This window comes from Apium graveolens, chromosome 11, assembly GCF_009905375.1.
Source record: "Apium graveolens cultivar Ventura chromosome 11, ASM990537v1, whole genome shotgun sequence".
Taxonomy (NCBI): Eukaryota; Viridiplantae; Streptophyta; class Magnoliopsida; order Apiales; family Apiaceae; genus Apium; species Apium graveolens.
Window position 1 is genome coordinate 173184766 of NC_133657.1, and position 17987 is coordinate 173202752.

The 17987-nt window shown below is 34.6% G+C and overlaps 1 long non-coding RNA gene across 1 annotated transcript in view; it reads left to right on the forward strand.

Moving 5' to 3' along the window:
• The first annotated feature begins 300 nt into the window (after nucleotides 1–300).
• LOC141697224 (uncharacterized) overlaps nucleotides 301–17987 on the forward strand; it is a 269642-nt gene continuing 251955 nt past the window's right edge. Inside the window, exons 1-2 of the long non-coding RNA XR_012564653.1 lie at nucleotides 301–392; nucleotides 545–622. This is a non-coding gene — a long non-coding RNA (uncharacterized LOC141697224). The remainder of the gene's footprint in view (nucleotides 393–544; nucleotides 623–17987) is intronic.

Sequence of the window (17987 nt, forward strand, 5' to 3'; positions counted from 1 at the left end):
CCGGGTATGATCCCTCGAACGATAAACGAAAATGAAAGTTAAGCGAACCGTATAACAGATCAGCGGTCATTAGGCAAACAATTAAAAGCTAATCAAAGGGATTAGTGGGGGTGATGTCATCCAACCAATAGAAAGAGGACAAAGGAGGGGTGATGACATCACAAAGTGATGTAGGCATGACATAGAAGGGAAGGAAGTGTGGTTGAATTATAACCACACAAAATCAAGGTTAATTAAGTCATTAACCAAAAACAACACAAAAAATCAACCAACCAAGCAAATCATTTCATTTTCATCAAACAAAACACAAAAACCTCTTTCTTCCCAAGCTAACTCTCGGCTTCTTTCTTAAAATTTGAAGATCCAAGCTCCACCACTTACTATTTAGCAAGGTAATTATCTAAGCTTCCCCATGGATAGTTACATACTTCCTATAAGTTTAAGCTTCTAATTCCAAGCCAATCTTTTTCTATAAATCAAGGAAGAAGATGGTGAATAGTAACCTTCAAGAAATAACTTTAGTTTTCTTGAATTTTTATGAAAGATTAAGGTGATACAAGCAAGGATCAAGGTTCTTTAGGCATTCAAAGCTCTTGTGTTGTGTTAAAAAGCTTCAAGGAAGGTATAATCTCTTAACCAAGCTTTGTTATTGAATGTTAAGAGCATAATATGAGTATTTTAGTTCATGAGAGGCTTGATGATTGTGTATGTAGAGATTAGTGAGTTTTGGGATGTTGTTGGATTGGTAAATGTTGTTGTTTTGATTAAAAGAACTTAAGTATGATTAAAGTTAAGCTTAGGCATAAGTATGAATGATTAAATTGAATTGGTTGGGGTTGTTAAGATGTGATGAGGATGGATGTTGGTTGTATGTTGGATTTGAGGTTGATTTGGAATGGGTTTTGAATGGTTTAAAATATTGGAAATCGCGTAAACATAGCCGTCGTAACGTCCGATTTTCTTTAGACTGTTTTTGTGCATAACATTAGGACCCGAGAACCCCCTGCTAGATTATGACCACTGCCATGATTAGATAGCTCATGTTACGAGCTTCGTTTTGATATGTAGTTCGTTCGATTCCGATGCACGATTTAGGAGAAACGACCGTTTCAAGTAACGGCGTTTCGCGAACGAAACTTTTTTCCCTCGCCTTACTTTGAAACATAGGTTAAAGACCAAAAAGGGTTAATTAATGTATGAAACATTTATGGTAAGTGTGTTAGGCAGTTGGTAAGACACTCGCGAAGGAATCGCTTTAAAACTCGTAAAGGTTAAATTATTAAAAATGGTGGAGCCGAGGGTACCCGAGTGACTTAAGCGAATCAGTGAGCGCAAAACAAGCGTTAGAGTCTAAGTTAGTTAAAGTATAGATTTACAAGTGATTTTGGTTTAATTCCAACTTACTTGTTGTTTATAGGTTACCAGACTCGTCCCGAGCCTTTTATCACCCCAAGTCGCTCAGGCAAGTTTTCTACCCGTTATAACTGTTGTTGTGATGTATATATGTATATGCATTATCTTGCGATAGATGCATGTTGGTTAATTAGCAAATATTGCAATATATTGAAGCATGCTGCTATGGTATATATATATGCATGCCTGTTTCGTATTCTTTCCATATATATCTGTTGATTCAGTTGATAATACCTATGATAGAGGATAGCGGTAATTTGCATATACCCTTAGTACAGGGACCCAAAGGTGAAAATATTTTCTAAAACCGGGAGTCGAGGATCCCGAGTAGATTTTGTATATATGGATATAAATATATATATATATATACTTATATATATATATGGTCATAGTTTTCAAAACTATTAATCGAATAAGGTTTATTCGATAACTTTAACTTTATTTTATTATTGAATATTATTTCGAATATTCATCCGAGGACTTATGACTCCTTTATTTTATTATTGAATATTATTTCGAATATTCATCTGAGGACTTATGACTCCTTTATTTTATTATTGAATATTATTTTGAATATTCATTCGAGGGCTTATGACTCTTTTATATTATTATTGGATATTACTTGGATATTCATTTGAGGATGTATGACTCCTTTATTTTATGAATATTATTTATAATATTCATTCGAGGTATTATGACTCCGCTTATTACTGCAATATATTCTTTATTTTATTAAAGAATAAGGTGTCAATAATCAAACTTATTTTCGATTATTCAAATAAAGATAATACTTTCATATAAGTATATCTTTGGTTATTTAATACTCGTTTCAAGTATAAGTTTTAATACTTCTACTTCAATTATTTTATAAAGATTAATCTTTATGGGAATATTATTTAATTAATAATATTCAGTCATTTTCTAAATATTCTGGGGACTGATTTACTTCATTAAATCAGCTTTACTCCAAACACTCTATAAAGTGTTTTCGAGTCTTCAAAATGATTTTTAAAAGTTAGAGCGGATTCCAAAACTCATTTTTATATTTAAGATCTTACTTTTAAGGGGATTTAAATACTCGCTCAAAACCTGGGGAATCCGGCTCTGTGGTGTATTTTATATTCGCAACAAGGTTGTTGTTTTGATAAATGAATTGATTACTTGCCCAATGTTCGGGAAGTAAGCCCATCTAATTGAGTCGGCATAAGCGACAGGCCGGGGTACGGTCTATCAAAGTGTAAGTGGCTGGGTGGCAGTCCATCAACGCGTAAGAGGCCGGGTGGCGGTCCAGCACAAGGTCCTTATGTGGCCAGGGTGATGACCGGTGGGGGATTCATCCATCTACTAGTAGAAAAGGTTACTTATTGGTATCTTTGCCTGATCAGCAAGATATCTGGTTTATGCCAAAATTATTTTCCTTTCCAAAATTCATTGGATATTATAACTCTGTTCATACTTTACATGACAGAGATTTTCAGGAAATGTATGAGATATATATATATATATATGGATATATATCAGGACTTAATGAAGTATCTCGTAACTTCATTATTTATAATGATATTTCAAAGATTGAATCTATTCAAGTCTTATCTTGTAGTCTCATCTGGGTGATGAACTTTGAAACTGATTATAACTTGAACGGTGGTAGTTCAAGTAGTATTTGGATATAAAGTATATTGGAGTATCTTGTAACTTCATTTTTTTAAACTTATATCTAGTAAATGATTATCTTATGCATGACAAAGATTTTCAGAAAAACGTTGAGACAAGGTTAGATATATGAGATCACCTTGCAACGGTATTTTTATACAGTTATACACTGGAACTCTGTGTGTTTTATGCATGGAATATTTTGAAAAGTATATATGTATATATATACTGAATATTTTGTGACTTCATTGCATTAAGATATCAAACTTGGTTCATTTCTTTTGACCAAGACTTTCATGAGTATTATGAGTAGGCTCATATATTGTAAATCATTATACATATTATTTTGGTGGGCTTGCTGCTCACCCTTGCTTTATTTCTTCATCACACAACAACAGTTAGGAAAGATGGCCAGACTCCAGCAGACCCAGCGCAAGCGCGTGGGAAGCGTCCCGCGTCTTCCCGTTGATGTTGTAGTTGCTATAGCTGCAGAGGTAGATCTATTGTAGATCAGACCATCTACTTTTGAGAATCAATTATGTATAATTATAACTTGTGGCAGATAATGGCAATTAACTGTAAATTTATCAAATAATCATTTTGGGTTGTAATAACTTTTAAATTGTGGATTCAAAGACTTGTACTTATTTAAATTTCATCTCTGAGACTATAACGGGTTGTGGTGTGTGTTAGTGTGGGGTCACAGCATAAGGTTATTTATTATTAATTAAGTGAAGTGATATTGTGGAAAGAAAGACCGTGACGACCCGGATCCCCGACCCCGGATCTGGGGGTGTTACACAAAGGACCAAGGATATAATAGATCTAATCAGAGGACGGCTGGTAGTAGCCCAAGATGGACATAAAAAGTATGTTGATTTGACACGAAAGGACAAGGTATGGGAAGTAGGGGACCTAGTGTTGTTATAGGTATTCCCTTGGAAGGGGTTAATGAGATTCGGAAAGAAAGGAAAGCTAAGTCCACCAATTGTTGGACCCTTGGATATATTAAGAAGTATTGGGAAGTTAGCATATGAGCTAGCCTTACCCCAGAACATGTAGCAAGTCATAACGTGTTTCACGTATCAATGTTAAGGAAGTGTAATTCGGATGCCAGATAATTAGGGGCATATGAGCGCATAGACATGCAACCAGACGTAACCTATATGGAGCAACCAGGAAGGGTTATAGAGTGAAAAGGAATAAGTACTTAGGAGAAGGGTTATCAAACTAGGCGGAGTTTGGTGGTAGGACCACAATGTGGGAAAATTTACTCGAGAGTTAGAAAGTGCAATGCTAAGAGAGTATCCCTATTTATTTTCAATTTGATTCCGGGACGGAATCCTTTTAAGGAGGGGAGACTGTAATAACCCCAATTTTTGGGAAATTTTGAAACCCTTATAAATAGTGTTTTTGCTGAATGAGGAAACTTTTCATGCCACACTATGTAGGGGTTCTGTTATGGATATTCTGAGATTTTATCAGTACTCTATGTGATATATGAGTGTATGTAAAGATCGTCAGAATCCAATTTCCGAACACTTTGATTTTTCCCGGAAATACACTAGATACGGAGAGAATTGAGTATAAGGTAACAGGATACGAAGGATTTAAATTAAAGGATTATAAGAGAGGATCATAAAAAGGAAAATAATGTATTTAGAGAGGTTAAGGGAACCTAAGTAATAAGATCCCGGGTATGATCCTTCAAACGATAAACGAAAACGAAAGTTAAGCGAACCGTATAACAGATCAGCGGTCATTAGGAAAACAATTAGGAAGTTAATCAAAGGGATTAGAGAGGATGATGTCACCCAACCAATGAGAAGAGGACAAGGAGGGGAGGATGACACAAGCATGACATGGGAAGGAAGGAGATGTGGTGGCTTTTTAACCACACAAAATCAAGGGCAACTAGGTAATTTACTAAAACAAACACAAAAATCAAACCAACCAAGCCAAGCAAATCATTTTTCATCAAAATCAAAAAGAAACCAAGGCATTGTTCTTCATGCTCTCGGCTTTTTACTATTCCAAAGGCAAGGAATTTCAAAACTCAAGATCCAAGCCTCCTAAATTGGTAAGATAATTCCCTAATCATCCTTATGCTTAGTTAGGGCTATATCATGAGTTTAAGCCATCAATTCCTTCTCAATCTTCTTCATTTAATCAAAGAAGAAGACAATGAATAGTGTTTTCAAGTTTTTAACTTGAAATTTTTCTTGTTTTCCTTGAAGATCCAAGCATTCCTAAGACTTCTCAAAGCTTCTTAAGGCTTCCTAGCTCCTCCCACCACTTCAAGGAAGGTATATCATCTCCAAACCCTAGATTCCTATGTATTATAAGATGATTTTGAGTAGTAGGGTGATATTGTAGCTTGATGTTTGTGATTTAGAGTTTGGGATTGAAATGGTATTGAATCGGATTGGTAAATCTTGTTGTTTTGGTTAAAAGAATGTAGTATAGTTAAATTCAAGCTTAGGCATAAGTATGAATGTTAAAATTGAATTGGCTGGGGTTGTTATGATGTGATAAGGATGGATGTTGGTTGTATGTTGGATTTGAGGTTGAATTGGGTTGGGTTTGAATGGTTTTAAATTGGGAAATCGCGTAAACATAGTCGTCGTAACGTCCGATTTTCTTTAGACTGTTTTTGTGCATAACATTAGGACCCGAGAACCCCCTGCTAGATTATGACCATTGCCATGTTTAGATAGCTCATGTTACGAGCTTCGTTTTGATATGTAGTTCGTTCGATTCCGATGCACGATTTAGGAGAAACGACCGTTTCAAATAACGGCATTTCGCGAACGAAACTTTTCCCCTTGCCTTACTTTGAAACATAGGTTAAAGACCAAAAAGGGTTAATTAATGTATGAAACATTTATGGTAAGTGTGTTAGGCAGCTGGTAAGACACTCGCGAAGGAATCGCCTTAAAACTCGTAAAGGTTAAATTATTAAAAATGGTGGAGCCGAGGGTACCCGGGTGACTTAAGCAAATCAGTAAGCGCAAAACAAGCGTTAGAGTCTAAGTTAGTTAAAGAATAGATTTACAAGTGACTTTGGTTTAATTCCAACTTGTTGTTTATAGGTTACCAGACTCGTCCCGAGCCTTTTATCACCCCAAGTCGCTCAGGCAAGTTTTCTACCCGATATACTGTTGTTGTGATGTAAATATATGTATATGCATTATCTTGTGATAGTGCATAATTGTTATTAGCAAATTTTGCGATATATTGGAGTATGCTGATATGGTATATATGCATGTCTGTTTCGTAATCTGGTTATCTATCTGTTGATTTCAATACTTATAGTTGCATAATACCTATGCTAGAAATAAGCAAGTAGTGGCGTATACCCTTAGTATAGGGGATAAAAGGTGAAAACATTTTCTAAAACCGGGAGTCGAGGATCCCGAGTAGATTCCGTATATATATATATATATATATATATATATATATTTATATATATATATGGTCATAGTTTTCAAAACTATTATTCGAATAAGGTTTATTCGATAATTTTATTTTATTTTATGAATATTATTTGAATATTCATTCAAGGGCTTATGACTCTTTATATTATTTATTGAATATTATTTCGAATATTATTCGAGGGCTTATGACTCTTTATATTATTTATTGAATATTATTTCTAATATTATTCGAGGACTTATGACTCTTTTATATTATTATTGGATATTACTTGGATATTCATTTGAGGATGTATGACTCCTTTATTTTATGAATATTATTTATAATATTCATTCGAGGTATTATGACTCCGCTTATTACTTATTAATATTCTTTATTGTATTAAAGAATAAGTGTCGATAATCGAACTTATTTTTTATTATTCAAATAAAGATAGTACTTTCGTATAAGTATATCTTTGGTTATTTAATACTCGTTTCAAGTATAAGTTTTAATACTTCTACTTCAATTATTTTATAAAGATTATTCTTTATGGGAATATTATTTAAATAATAATATTCAGACATTTTCTAAATATACTGGGGACTGATTTACTTCATTAAATCAGCTTTACTCCAAACACTCTTCAAAGTGTTTTCGAGTCTTCAAAATGATTTTTAAAAGTTAGAGCGGATCCCAAAACTCATTTTTATATTTAAGATCTTCCTTTTTAAGGGGATTTAAATACTCGCTCAAAACCTGAGGGATCCGGCTCTGTGGTGTATTTTATATTCGCAACAAGGTTGCAGTTTTGGTAAATGAATTGATTACTTACCCAACGTTCGGGAAGTAAGTCCATCTATTGAGTCGGCATAAGCAACATGGGCTCAGTGGGCGTCCATGATAGTGTGTGTAAGTGGTTCAGTGGGAGTCCATCAAATGCATAAGTGGCTGAGTGGCAGTCCAGCATAAGGTCCTATTATGACCAGGGTGATGACCAGTGGGGAATTCGTCCATCTACTAGTAGAAAAGGTTACTTATGGGTATCTTTGCCTGATCAGCAAGATATCTGGTTTATGCCAAAATTCTTTTCCTTTCCAAATTTATTGGATGTTTCAAACCCTGTTCATACTTAACATGACAGAGGTTTTCAGGAAATGTATAAAGGAAGATGTATATGTGGATATATATATATATATCAGAACTTAATGAAGTATATCATAACTTCATTTCCTTTAATAATATTTTAAAGATTTAATCTATTCAAATCTTGTCTTGCAGTCTCATCAATGTGATGGACTGTTGAAAGCTCATTATAATTTGAATAATGGTAGTTCAAGTAGCTTTATAAATGATATAAGTGTAGTGAAGTATTTGGTAACTTCCTCTTTTAAACTTATATCTAGTTAATAATTGTCTTATGAATGACAAAGATTTTCAGAAAAATGTTGAGACAAGGTTAGATATATGAGATCACCTTGCAACGATATTTTTTTATACAGTTATACACTGGAACTCTGTGTGTATTATGCATGGAAGAGGACTTCCAATATTTTGAAAAGTATATATGTATATATACTAAATATTTTGCGACTTCATCGCATTAAGATATCAAACTTGGTTCATTTCTTTTGACCAAGACTTTCATGAGTACTATGAGAAGGCTCATATACTATTAATCATTATACATATTATTTTGGTGGGCTTGCTGCTCACCCTTGCTTTCTTCTTTCATCACACAACAACAGATAGAAAAGATGAACAGGACCAAGCTCCCGATTCACAAGCGATTGGGAGACGTTTCGCAGTTTACTAGAAGCATTGATGTCGCCGTAGCTGAGGTAGGAACTACCAATAGGCTAGGCTTTCAACTTCTGATGTACCAGATTTATGTATATTTATGAATTGTAATAATGGCAAAGAAATGTAAATTTATTCAGAAAACCTTTTAAGGTGTATTGGCAGATAATTGTGGAATAAAATGATTTGTGGTTATTTTTGGATGTTCATCTCTTAGACTATAACGTGTGGTGTGTGTGTTTATTGTGGGGTCACAGTACAGAGTAGTTGAGTAATTATTAAGATTGGGTGTTATTAAGGGAAATGGAACTCGTGACAACCCGGATCCCCGACCCCGGATTTGGGGGTGTTACACATCACTACTAAAACTGGTTCTTCGACTTTCTTTTCTTCTTCTACCTTCTCTTCTTCTTCAAAAACTTCCCTCCGAACCATTACAGCTTCTTCCTCGGCTTGATCCATATTTATCTTACGAGACCGAGAACGCGTATGCATACACGCTCGCTAGAGTACCTGAAATAAGACAAGAGAACAGATAAGTAACAATGTCCGAGTCAATGAACTTTAACGACCACTGATGAAAAACACATAAACTAAAAATTAACACTGCAGTCCCCGGCAGCGGCGCCAAAAACTTGTTAGTCGCTAAACACGCGCTAATAATACACGCAAGTATACGCGTTCGCAAGTAATATAGAATTAATTCTAGTTCATTCCCACAGGGACTGGTTCAGGTTTAGTTCAATTTATGCACCTATAAAAACTGTATGATTATCACTCAATGCTAAGACAAATAACAAATTGGGTTTTGATTAAATTAAGAGATTATACTAAATAGCATTAACTAAGAGAATAATATTGATTGAATTAATATATATGACAAACATGGGATTCTAACTTCATTAAGTATTTCATTCAATAGTGTCGTCGTTCTTAATCTTTGCATGTAATGGTGATGACACTAATCAGATAACACGAAACTGATAGATGCCAACTTTCGTTGCATGAATACCATACTACCAGACATCCACAAAAGAGATAGAAGCTAAATAGACACCAATTTTATTGAGACCCTATATGTCTATAGAATTTGACAACATAACGGTTTAAGCACAAGTTATCTATCTTGATTACATAGGGTAAGTAAGATGGTTATAATTACCCACGAATCATGCATAACAATACATGAACCTATGCTAGCATGGCAAGTTCTAAATCCTTAAATTCATTTTCGCTTCATTAAGAATTAACACACTATCTTATAAGTTCGCGACGCTCATAAGACGAATAAGCGCAACCAATACTAGGTTATCATATAATCACCACACACTAAGGTATCAAAACAAATCAACTAAAGAAATCCATAAATAAATCCGCTAGAACCCCACGATAACGATTATCCAATAATCGGACTCATCATCAAAGTGGGTTCCGATTAAAACATGGTATAATAAACGTAGTCTTTATAACGATTAATAAATAAAACCAAGTACGAAACAAGAGTAAGGTTCACAAATAAGAAAACTAGCATCCAAGTTACAACTTAGAATAAAGATTCACAAGTAAAAACAAGATCTTCTTCGTTGAATCGTGCTAACACAGTCTTCTTACAGCTCTCCTTATGATATCAGCTAAAAAATGACCTAAAGTTATGATTATATAGCAGCCCTGATCAGCAGAGAAGTCCAGAAATCAGTCTTCTATTCAAAACAGGATTCTTGAAACCCGACCTGGCGCGGCCGCGTGCTTGATCAGCGCGGGCGCGCTGGCTCTTTGTAGTTTGGGCGCGTCCGCGCGCTTGATCAGCACGGGCGTGCTGGGCTTCTGCCAAAAATCATCTTTCTTCTTTTTCTTGCAGATTTGAGTCGGTCTTCGCGAGCTTTATTCCTTGGACACCATCCTAACACCATATTAGCATCAAATCAATGCTAATTCACCTGATTCTCAGATTAATGCCTGAAATGCAAAAACACTAGAAAACACATTAAAACACCAATAACTTGAGTACAAATACACCAATTCAAAGCTTAATTGAGCATTATAAAGTGTCATAAATGCCATTCAACAAAACTCAAGGGGATAGAATAAGAGTTTTCTGCTCCTGGAACTCCACGACAAAATGGAGTTGTTGAAAGAAAGAATAGAACTCTCGTAGAAGCTGCAAGCACCATACTAGAAGAAGCAAGATTGCCTACCTACTTATGGGCTGAGGTTGTGCAAACTGCTTGCTTTACACAAAATGCAACATTGATCAACAGGCATGGAAAAACACCATTTGAGATGGTGAAGGGAAAGAAGCCAAATATGAAGTACCTTCATATTTTTGGTTGTAAGTGTTTTGTTTTTAAAACTCATACAGAGTAGCTGACCAATTTTGATCTAAAAGCTGATGAAGGCATTTTTGTGGGATATCCATTGTCCACAAAAGCCTTCAGAGTTTATAATCTGAGAACAAGAACGGTCATGGAATCTATACATGTATCTTTTGATGACAAGAAGATAACAGGTCTAGAAGATGCAGATGACCATGACAAAATGAGATTTGAAAATGAAGTACCTTATGCTCAACTTTTAAATCCTATCCTGGTATAGTAAATCCTGATATCACTCAAAGCTCTGATGCTCCACATAACAGTAGAAATTCTTCTAACACTGAAGCACATGTTGAGGGGGAGCAACATGACTCAAATCCAAAGACTACTACAAGTGATTCAACTCAAGAAACATCAGTAGAAAGATTATCAGAATCATATTCCTCAAACTCTGATGAGTCAAATACTGATAACAATAGGAACACTGATTCAGGGGGAGCATCAGGAAATAATAGTTGTACTAATCAAAGAAATAGCAGAGAGTTCATGGATCAAGGGGAGGTCCGTCTTCAAGTAGTCAACTTCCATCTACAAGAAAATGGTCTAAGTCACACACACCTGACTTAATCATTGGAAACCCTGACAGTGGTGTAAGAACAAGAAAAGCCACTCAGAATTAATGTCTCTACCATTCTTTTCTATCTCAAACTGAACCCAAGAAGGTTGAAGAAGCTCTATAAGATGTTGACTGGGTTACATCAATGCAAGAGGAGCTCAATGAATTTGAAAGGAATAAAGTCTAGGCTCCTGTGCCAAGACCAAAAAACAAATCTGTAGTAGGCACAAAGCGGGTGTTCAGAAATAAAACTGAAAGTGAGGGAATTATTACAAGGAATAAAGCAAGACTGGTTGCAAAAGGTTACTCACAACAAGTTTGCATTGATTATGATGAGACATTTTCTCCGGTTGCAAGGAATGAGGCAATTAGAATCTTTCTTGCCTATGTTGCTCACAAGAAGTTTAAGGTGTTCCAAATGGATGTGAAGAATGCATTCTTAAATGGAGAACTCGAAGAGAAAGTTTATGTTGAACAGCCTCCAGGGTTCATTGATCCAAAGTATCCAGATCATGTCTACTTACTGGATAAAGCACTCTATGGACTGAAGCAATCTCCAGGGGCCTGGTATGAAACACTTGCTCTATTTATGCTAGAGAGTGGTTTCACAAGAGGTACAATTGATAAAACTCTCTTTTATAAATACCATGGTAAGGACTTGTTATTAGTACAGATATATGTTGATGATATCATTTTTGGATCTATAAATGATAAACTCTGTGAGAGATTTGCAAAGTTAATGCAGTCCAGGTATCAAATGAATATGATGAGAGAACTGAGTTATTTTCTGGGGTTACAAGTTAAACAGACTGGTGAAGGAATCTTCATAAATCAATCCAAATACACCAGGAATCTACTCAAAAGGTTTGGAATACAAGACTGCTCAACTGCATCAACTCCCATGGCCACTACAACCAAGTTAGATTTAAATACTGGTTCTTCAGTACATATAACTAACTATAGAGGTATGATTGGATCACTCATATATCTGACTGCTAGTAGACCTGATATCATATATATTATATATCTCTGTGCAAGGTTCCAAGCTGATCCTAGAGAACCTCATCTGTTAGTTGTGAAAAGAATTTTTAAGTATCTCAAAGGCACCATGAATCTGGAATTATGGTATCCTAGAGATTCAGATTTTAAGCTAATTGGATATTCAGATTCTGATTTTGCAGGATGCAAAATAGACAGGAAAAGCACTTCTGTAAGCTGCCAATTTCTTGGTGGCAGATTGGTTTCTTGGTATAACAAGAAACAAAAGTCAATTTCCACATCAACTGCAGAAGCAGAATACATTGCTGCAGGAAGCTGTTGTGCTCAAATTCTATGGATGAAGAATCAGACTGGATTATGGGTTAGACTATTCTTCTGTTCCTATTTATTATGATAATCAAAGTGCTATTGCAATGATAGGAAATCCAATGCAGCATTCAATGACTAAACACATCAGTATCAGGTACCATTTTATAAGGGAAGATGTGGAAGCAGGTGCAGTGGAATTGGTTTTTGTTCCAACAGATCAGCAAGTAGCAGATATATTCACCAAGCCTCTCTGTGAAACTACTTCTACAAGATTGGTGAATGAATTGGGAATGATATCAGGACAATTCTCAAACTCTGATAATTAAGATTGCTGATATTTTTGAAGCATGGTATCTTATTATATGTCGATACTTGTTAGATACTGATTATTGTGCTAAATGTTGATGCCATGATAACATGCAAATTGTGCTAAATGATCTTATGTGAAAATTGCATGTTGAACTACTGATTTTGCGTACATGCTCTGTTATTAGTTAACTTGTTTTGACTAATAGGTTCTGTCAGTAGTTGATAAATTCTGATATTGATCAACCCAGTTTTGACTAATTAATCTTGATAGTCATAATTAAAATACTGATAATGGTCAAAACGTGATTGACGGTTATACTTCACTGATTATTTTGAATTTATTCGGAATAGATGATTATGCAGTATTTTTAATTAATCAGTGAGTTAATGGAATATCTTTTAATTGCTTAAATGGGTTAGTTACTGATGCAAGTATCTAGTAATACTTGAGTATTTACATTCGGAATAGGAATCTGAAGAGAGAGATTACTTTTTGTTTGCCTGCCTAGATACGCGTAATCGTGTATTTGCATTATAGTTAATTATTACATGGTTAATCAAAGAGTCCCTTCAGCTTCTAAACCTCTCTACTATAAATACAACCCTCCACTCTCAAAACTTCTCACTGTCTTTTCACTTCAAATCACTCAAATTTTAAGTCTCCGTGAACACAACTCCTCATCTTCTCAGATGTTCATGGCTCAACGTCTGTTTTGCACTCGTACTATTGCTGGAACTTACTATCCTGCCTTCAAGCTCGATAAAGGTCGTGTCTATTATGACCCATGGGGATGTAGAGTCAAGATTAACGATCAAATCTTTAGTCCTCATGATGTTCCATCATCAGTCTATGAGGAGTTTTCAAGTGACCAACGACTGGATCTCCAGTTGTTTCAGTTAGAAATTACTCTTGAGGATGAGCGCTTAGGCAAAGAGGCTGAACGGCAGAGACTTGAAGCTCTTGAGTTACAAGAGAACATTATTTCTCTTGCAAAGACTATCTCGGGAATTTATCATCGTCGAGCCACGAAGAAGCAAGAAGCTCTGAAGAAGTTGAAGATGGGATAGTTTCTAGGAATAGTTTCTAGCTTGCGTTAGGACTATCTTATGATTCTACTTTGTATTCATCTTTTTCATAATTAATGAAAATCTTTAAGCTTCTTTGATTCTTTTAAGTGAATAATTGCTTACTATCTTGTGTGTTCTTGAATGCTTTTATCTGTTAATATCTAAATCAGTACTGCATGCTTAACTTTAGATGTTTTTAATAGTGCATGTGAATAAACTAATCTCTGTATAAGTTCATGTGGTCACTTCAGTACAGATTAAGCGCACTACAGGAAGTAAATGTTGTTAAAGAAGGAATTTATGAAAGATTTAATTATAAGTTCACAAGAATTATAATCTTTGAGTGTTGCACTCTATCCAAATTCTTTGAAACTTTCTTTTTCTCATCAAGAAAGTTGTTCACACTCATTTATTAACATTACACATCTTATATCTTAAATTTCTTCTCAAAATTGAAACACTTGAATCCTTTTCTCAAATGTTGCCAAAAATCAAGTGACATAAATTCTTGAATTATGCTTACCACTCAGAAACAACATTTAGTTGGTTAGAGACTACTTGATGAGGTAGATCTTAATGATACTAACAGAGACACAAAGGTTTCATCAGTTTTTACAGAAGACTCTATGATAGCTTTCAATAAACACATTCAAGTGTTAGTTCTTTGCAAGAAGAACAAGGTTTGAGATCATGGTACATGACAGTAACCTGATCAAATCCTCTCCAATTCAAATGGAAGTTCTCATTATTGATGAACAACAACTGTCATAACCACAGTATCAACTGTGAGCTTAATTAAGTATTCACAAGGGATAAATATTGTTATTACTTTATCAGCATTTATTCTAAATACTGATTCAGTCTTTTCAGCAATTATTTTTCATGATATAAACCTTGTTGGTATGATTACTTCTAGACCTTATTTAAGGACTATCTCTAGTTGTATGACCACAGATCAACCTTCTTTAGCCACCTCTTATTTCTGTAGGACAATCTTTCTGAGCCTTTTTCTGTGAGATATGTGAAAAGATTGAGAGAAAAATAGAATTTAAGAGGGGCAGGATCCTTCCTGGCAAAAGGAGAGGTAGATGAGAGATAGGATTTAGTAATCCTTGTGAGGAAGCTCTGACTATTAAAAGTCATGAGATGTGTGGTGTGAGGAGTAGTGAAACTACTTTAAAAGAATAGAGAGATTAAGTTTTAACTGCTATATATTTGCAGGTGCTCAGAGTACTAAAGAAACGGATTTTGAACAACAATCTATTGAATCTCAAGAAAACTCTGATGTACCAAGGGCTATTAATCTCCCTAAAAGTCTAAGTACTGATACTTTCTTACAGTCCATACATTTTACTATTTCACCACATGAAACAATCCTTTTTTTTGTTAAAAAAATAGTCCATTTACTCTACTTTACCATCACCTGAGAAAATCTATATTGTTGTTGAAGATGTAGTAGTACAACAGTCCATTCATAAAGTTTCATCCATTTCAGAATCACCATAGCATGTTACAGGAACTGAGGTTCTGGAAGTTAATCTCGAAGCTCCAATTCACTTATCTACAATACTTGAAGATGTGGAGTTAACTGCTGATGGTGTGGAAGCTTCTGAAGCTACTGGATCATATACTGCACCAATTTCTAATTTTATTTTACATGTTGCAGCTGGTGATGAAGTTCAGCAATTAGTGCAAAATCTGGTTGCTATTGAAGAATCTAATGATGGTGAAGAAACTAATGTTTCTAATGCTATTATAGATCCTGAGGATGATCTTTTATTCCCTGAAGATATGCCTATGCATGTGAGACAACAGAAAATGAAAGAGTTAGATGCTAAGAAGAAGCAGGATTATTTTGATAGTCTATGGAATGCTTATTGGAAAGATGATACATATCCTATTTCCAGAACACAAGTTGTTCCACATCTGGAAACAGCAGAACAGAAGATTACAAATCCTAATATGCTCAATCATCTGAAAGAATCAACTGTTGGATTTTTAAACGCAGCGGGGCGTGGCAAAACACTTTTACACATACAAAATCCAAATAAAAGCATATAAATCGTGAATAAAAATTCGAGGGATCGAATCTAACCTTTCAAAATAATTCGAAGACAACGATCAGAGATCCTTAGCAGTTGCTCCTCAAGTGTGAAGCACTCCACCGGTATCCACCAAGAAAACGATGTTAAGGAGGAAGAAGGAGGTGGAGAGAATTGGGTTTTCCAAACTTTTTGGGTTTTCGGGTTTGATGTGGGTTCGAATAAAATAGGGTCTATAATAGTGTATTTATAGGCAAAATTTTCAGCTAAAATTTTTCCATAAATATTATTATTATTATCCCATTTATTATTCTCATGAATAATTAAAACACCTTTTAATCATTAATCCTTTTTCTAAACACTTTAGAAATAATTGTCTCTCTTGATTTAATTTCCAAAAATTAAATCCTTTAATTAATAATATTAAGAACTTTTCTTAATTAATTTATAATCAATTAAATCTCATTTAATCAATTATTAAATTTGCCAATTAATTATTTATTTCACAAATAAATAATTATTAGCCATTATTAATTAATTTCTCCACCATTAAATCATTCTCTTTTTATGGTGTGACCCTGTAGGTTCAATATTAAGCCGGTAGTAGAAATAAATAATAATAAAACTATTTTATCATTATTTATATAAATTCTCTAATTTATTAAATATGATTAATTAATTAATCACATTTATTCTACATCGTGAGTGATGCTTCTCAACATATCGCGACTATCCGGATAATATGAATTCACTGCTTAGAATACCAAGAACCTGTCAGTGAATAGTTACCGTACAATAAACTCCTTCTACCCTATAATGTCCCGATTAAATACAAGGCATGGATCTCGTGTCAAGCCTATCTAATTCAATCACTTGCTTACCATTTACTATGCGTAGTTCTATGCAAATTAGAAACTCCTTTCTAATTTCATTCACTCTGGCCAGAGATTCCTGAACTAGCATAAGTGGATCAGCCTTGAACATTCGCTTCCTTCACTGGAAGGGGTAGATCCTTTATTGATCATACACTATCTTCGTGTACAAATTCCTATACCCAGAAGAGCCCTAATAATTGTCCCTGGAGATTAAGAACTAAACCAAAGCATAGTTCAGTGTACACAAGATGACTATGATGACCTCAAGTCTAAGGATACTTGTACAACTATCACTATGTGAACAACTGCTGACACGTGAATGAACTCCATCAGTTGTTCAGCTGTGCGAGTCATGTTCAGTGAACGTATTCCATAATAAGCACCTACATACTAGCTATAGTGTCACCACACAAATGTCTATAAGAACAGACATCCTTCATAATGAAGCAAGCATAGTATGTACCGATCTCTGCGGATTATTAATTACCAGTTAGTAATCCTATGACCAGGAACTATTTAAGTTTAGAGTTATCATCTTTTTAGGTCTCACTATTATGATCTCATCATAATCCATAAAAAGCTTTACTCTAAACTATGGTATATCTTATTTAAACACTTAAATAGATCAAGCCCGTAATAAAAAACAAAACAAGTCTTTATTAATATCAATGAAATCAAAACAGATTACATAAAAGTTATTCCTAAATCCTAATACACGATTGGACTTAGGACATATTCCTTTCATCAACTTTAGTTGTCAGATCCTTATATACAGCTCAAGAAGAAACTACTACTCAAATCAATCAGATCAAAAAATCATTGATTGCTTCAAAGCTGACTACTCATCAGGAAATTCAGAAACAAATTGCACCAATAGTTGTCCGACAAACTACAATTGAAGCCAGTCAAGTTAGATTGAAAGCTAAACAAGTTCAAATATCTGATCAACTTACAGAAGTACAGAATTCAATGGAGCTGATTCTTTCTCTATTGCTTGGTGATAATGCCAAAAAGGGGGAGAAAATTGTTAAATTTAAATGCAAGCAGCTGACATTGATAATACTGATGATGAAAATCCTGATGGAGGTAATAAGGGGGGATAGAAGGAAAGTGAAAGGAGAAGAGGTGAAGAGCTAGTTGGAGTTAGTGGTTCATCAAAAACAATTACTAGATTTCA